The following is a 5,738-nucleotide window of genomic DNA, read 5'->3' as shown; positions in this document are numbered from 1 at the left end:
GGGCAGAGAAGAAGCAAGAGCAATGATGGGGGAGATGGTGCTGCTGATTTGGAAGAATGGGAGGTGGCGGTAGAGGAATCTGCAGAGTTCAGTTTCTTCAGTGAGTTTTTAGGACAGACCAGTGAAGAGAAGTACTCTGGGATGGGGTCAGAATGGCCAACAGAGGCTGGATTCTGTAGTCCCAAGCAGGCAGGAAAGGGGAAGACCCAGACAGTAGTCCTCTGGGTGGAGACTCGGGTCACCAGATAGGCATTTTCTTTTTTCTTTTAATAACTTTTTTTTGTGTGTATGTGTGTGTGCGTGATTTGGGTGAAAGTTTACAGAGCAAATTTACCTTTGTTCTGTTCACATACAACAGTTCACATGCATTTTGTCTCATGACATTGACAACAATTTACCCCAATGCAATAGCTCCCTTCCCACTTCCTCCCAATAGTTACCTCTTCCCTGTTGCTATCCCTCCATGCACTCCTGCCCCCTGAGCTGTCTCCCTGTGCATTAACAGCCCTTCTTTCTCCCATTATTATTTTCTCCAAGGGGTGTATCTACCTCAGGTAAATTTTCAACTCATATGCCTGTCTTTTGTTTGGCTGGAAGCCACAGGTGTGGGTTCAATTCCAGACCTGAAGGGCAGCTAGGGACCATAGTCTCAGTGGTTCCACCAGACTCTATCAGACCAGCAAATCTGGTCCCCCCCCACTTTTTTTTCCAAATGATTTTGAGTTTTGTTCCATATTGTTCTCCCTCTCTATCCAGGATCTCCTACATACATCCCCCTCTGAGTGGTTGACAGTGGTAGCTGGGCACCATCTAGTTCTTCTGGTCTCATAGTTGTATAGGGTGAGGATAGCATGGTGTACCAGTCACTTGGACTCATTGTTTACATGAATCTTTAGTTTTCTTTGTTCCTTTTTGCTCTGGACAAGGAGAGACCCATCATTGCATCTAGATGGCTGATTGCAAGCTTTTAAGATCCCAGTTGCCACTAGCCAAAGTAGGAGGTAGAACAGTGTTTTGTGTAGTATGTTATGCCAGTTGAGCTTGATGTCCCCTTAGACCATGGTCCCGAGCCCAAAGGTCCAATTCTTTGCTCCCTCTGGGTAACTGGCTGTGACCGAGAAGTGACTACAACCTTGTCTCTTGTCAGCTCTGCTATACACCTGGGAATTCTTACAGAACAAATACTCTTGCAGAACCATTCAGACAGGCATTTTCTTGAGGATAGAGAAAAGATTCATTTTCTGATTAGACCCTCAGCCCAAACATAGTCCTTACCCTAAACTGGTATAACCTCAGCCTGTGGCTTCAGGCCAAGCCCTGGCCCTAACCTAGGCTACTCTACACACACAGGTCATTATTATCGAGAGCCATTACTTCTGTGAATATTGAACCCCTGCTGTACCCCAAGGAACTCAGCCATTTCTGTCTAAGAAGAACAGTGACTATAACCAGGGTCCAAATCCCAGAGGGACCCTCTTGCCCAGAGCAATGTATGTCTAACAATGCCCTGTTCAGAGCAGAGGCAAGCCCCTCTCCTAAGCTGCATGTGGGGAACTCCAGGTAGATGCTCCAGGTAGATTGCCTGAGTTGGGAGTTGTCTGATGCACAGTAACCCCCATTGGGTTTCCGAGGCGGTAAATCTTTACAGAAGTAGATTGCCCCATCTTACTTCCATGGAGTGGCTGGCTGGTGGGTATGAACTGCCAACCTTCTGGTTAGCAGTCAAATGCCTTAGACACTACACCACCTAAACTCCCTTACCTTAGGAGAAGGAACTTAAACTCACTGCCATCAACTTGCTACTGACTCATAGCTACCCCCCTTGGGTTTCCAAGGCTGTGAAGCTTTATGGGGGAGCTCTGGTAGTGTAGTGCCTAAGGCACTTGAGTGCTAACCAGAATGCTGGTAGTTCAAACCCACCAGCCACTCCTCGGAAGGAAGATAGGGCAATCTACTTCCATAATGATACTGCCTCAGAAACCCAACGGCATATAACAACAAACAACAACAAAGCTTTATGGAAGCAGACCACCTCATCTTCTCTGGAACAGCTGGTGAGCCCAACCCACCAATCTTTTGGTTAGTAGCCAAATGCCTTAACCACCAGAACCTCTTTTTCCAAAAGGCTCTCCACCTTTGGGCAGTCGGGGTGTGTGGCTGCAGTCTCAGCCTGAAGATTCTCAATTCCATGATCCTGCTTGTGGTTGATGACGCAAGACTGGGCAGTGTTTCATTCGGTCGTACATAGATTCTCTATGAGTCGGAACCGACTTGACACACCTAATTCTGGTGGCACAGGTTAAAGTATTTGGCAGCTAACCAAAGGGGCGACGATTTCAACCTACCAGCTGGGAGAAAGATGAGGCAGTCTGCTTCTGTAAAGATTTACAGCCTTGGAAACCCTATGGGGCAATTCTACTCTGTCCTAGAGGGTCGCCATGAGTCAGAATCAACTCCATGGCATTGGGTTTGGTTTTTGTTTTGGAACAAAAGCTTGTGGTTCTCAGATATGGCCACTAGGGGGCACTGGAGGTAGATCTGAGAACTCCACCCAGCCAGCTGCCTAAACTCTTTTCCCAACATTTTGACAGTATTAATCTAACTCCCAGGAGCTCTGGTAGCATAGTGCCTAAGGCACTTGACTGCTAACCAGAAGGCTGGCGGTTCAAACCCACCAGCCACTCCTCGGAAGGAAGGTTGGGCAATCCTACTTCCGTAGTGATACTGCCTCGGAAACCCAAGGAGGGGTTGCTATGAATTGGATCTGATTCCACAGCAGTGCATTTTTTTTTTTTTTTCATTCTGGTTCCTACCCTGGGCTAGAAACTGTTTCTTTGTCAGCTGCCACCCAGACTTAAAGCAACCCCATGTGTTAACAGAGTAGAACTGCTATATAGGGTTTTCTTGGCTGTAATCTTTATGGAAGCTGTTTCACCAGGCCTTGGGTAGAAACTTCTTGTTGGCTGTCACAGTCAATTCCTATTGAATGTGACGCTATGTGTACAGAGTAGCATTAACTGCGCCATAGGATTTTCAAGGCTGTGTCTTTTGGGAAGCAGATTGCCAGGCCTGTCTGCTGAGGCACCTTTAGGTGGCTTCAAACTGCCAACCTTTTAGCTAATAGTCAAGCAAAAGCTTAACCTTTTGTGCCACCCAGGGACTTCTAGAGATAGGCAATATCATGTACTCACAAAAGCTTAGAGATAGACAGGAATTTCAAAATCATCTAGAGCAACCTCCAATCTAGGAAAGTGGCACAAAAAGGCCATGACTCTTGCCTCTTATCACACAGCAAATCAGCACATATTTACAGCGTGACTCCCCTTGACAGGTAAGGGAGACAGAAATGTAAATCACTCATTTGTAAAAAATTACTATCATTGTAAATACACATATATATCACAACACATTTGCCAATTCAGTATTTTTCAGGTATCCAGTTTAGTGATACCTACTACATTAATTATATTGTATAGCACTCATCTTTGTCTCCTCTTCCATTCCTACCTGTCAGCAGAATCAGCCATCCAGTCATCACAGATTCTTCCCTCCTCCTTCCCTCCTCACTCTACTACTTGCCTGCTGATGCTACTGAAATCTCTGTTTGTAATAAAAAAATCTTTGTGATTAAGTAACATAATATGTATGTATGTATATCTATAGGAGCTCTGGTGGCATAGTGCCTAAGGCATTTGACTGCTAACCAGAAGCCTAGTGGTTCAAACCCACCAGCCACTCCTCAGAAGGTTGGGCAATCTACTTCTGCAGTGATATCCCCGTGGAAACCCAAGGAGGGGTCGCTATACATACATACATACATATATATATATATGTTTGTATGTATGTATGTCGAATCCACTCAGCAGCTTTGTGGAAGAAAGTCCTGGTAATCTGTTCCTGTAAAGATTACAGCCTAGAAAGCCCTATGGGGGCAGTTCTACTGTCACACAGGGTCACTATGAATAGAAATTGACTCTATAGCACCTAATGACATACATACATATGTGTGTGTGTGTGTGTGTGTGTATTTAAATGAAAAGTGTTCAGCCCAGGGCTTGGCCTGTAGTCCTTTACCAGGAAATGATAGCTGTGATCATTTTTGTAATCATCATCATCACACCCTTATCGTGCTTCCCTGACCTATTGCATTGGGCTCCCTGTTTCTAGGCACTTCTCTAGTTCTCTTCATCGTTGTTGTTGTTGTTATATGCCATCAAGTCGGACCCAACTCATAGCGACCCCTCCTTGGGTTTCTGAGGCAGTATCACTACGGAAGTAGATTGCCTCATCTTCCTTCCGAGGAGTGCATGGTTAGCAGTCAAGTGCCTTAGGCACTACGCTACCAGAGCTCCCAGTTCTCTTCATACAGCAGCCAAAATGATCTATTTTCTCTTGGCCTGTGGCCACATTACTCCAGTCTTTGCCTCCATCTTCATACCACCTTCTCATGTATGCAGCCAAATCTCTTGCCTCTCTCTTATAAGGACACTTGTGATGAAATTTAGGGCCTGCCCATCTCAAGATCCTTAATTACATCTGCAAAGATTCTTTTTCAAAATAAGGTAAAACCGGTCCCAGAGATTAGGACTTGGTGTCTTTAGGAGACATGAATCCATCGACTACAGCCATCTTAACAATATTAAATCTTCTAATCCACGAACCTGGATGTCTTTCCCTTTATTTAAAACTCACTGCCAACGAGTCAGTCCTGACTCATAGCAACCCCTCCTTGGGTTTCTGAGGCGGTATCACTATGGAAGTAGATTGCCCAACCTTCCTTCCGAGGAATGGCTGGTGGGTTTGAACCACCAGCCTTCTGGTTAGCAGTAAAATGCCTTAGGCAGTACACCACCAGAGCTTTTCTTTAATTCTTTCAACGATATTTTGTAGTTTTCAGTGTATACGTCTTGTACTTCATTTGTTAGATCCTAAAATTTTTATAACATTGAATTACAGTTATTTTTGTTAGCTGCTATTGAGTCGGCCCACTACTCGTGTCAATCCCATACACAACAGGACTAAATGCTTGTGTGGCCCTGTGCCATCCCCATGATGGGTTGCAGATTGGACCTTTTTTAATTGCTTGGTTTGAAATATAGAAACTTGCTGAGGAATAGTGAGAGAATTATTTCAAAAGTGAGATCATTAAAAATAGAATTGGTTGTATCCTTTATTACAGATATAAAAAACAGTCAACACACATCCAGACTTCCCATAAGTGCTTCAACCACCATACAACATTATTCATCCAATACTTATCATACTGTTATGCTAGGAAGAGGAAGAGGTGGTAGGAAGGCCACCAATGCCTTACCTGGCTTTTAATTGATTTCAGTGTCCTGGGTGCTACAAAAAAAAAAAAATGTATTTTTGTATACAATTTTGTTTCAGTAGACATGTGCAGCCTGAGTTTTATAAAATGCTTTTCAGTGGCCTTACATGCATGCAAAAGTTGGATAGTGAAAAAACAAAACAGAAGAAGAATGGATGTGTTCAAATTATGGCTGGTGAAAATATTGAATATACCATGGACTGCCAAAAGAGTGCACAAATCAGTCTTAGAAGAAATGCAACCAGAACACTCCTTAGAAGCAAGGATGGCAAGGCTTTGACTTGCTTACTTTGAGGAGTAAGTGTAACTGTATTCACAGCAGAGTTGTCATTGTTGTTGTTGTTGTTAAGTGCTGTCGAGTCGTTTCCGACTCATAGCGACCCCATGCACAGCAGAAGGAAACACT

The sequence above is a fragment of the Orycteropus afer genome, unplaced genomic scaffold (assembly GCF_000298275.1).
Source record: "Orycteropus afer afer isolate SDZICR_OR568_19922 unplaced genomic scaffold, OryAfe1.0 scaffold00074, whole genome shotgun sequence".
In the NCBI taxonomy this organism is placed as follows: domain Eukaryota; kingdom Metazoa; phylum Chordata; class Mammalia; order Tubulidentata; family Orycteropodidae; genus Orycteropus; species Orycteropus afer.
Note: the sequence above shows the minus strand (reverse complement) of the source record.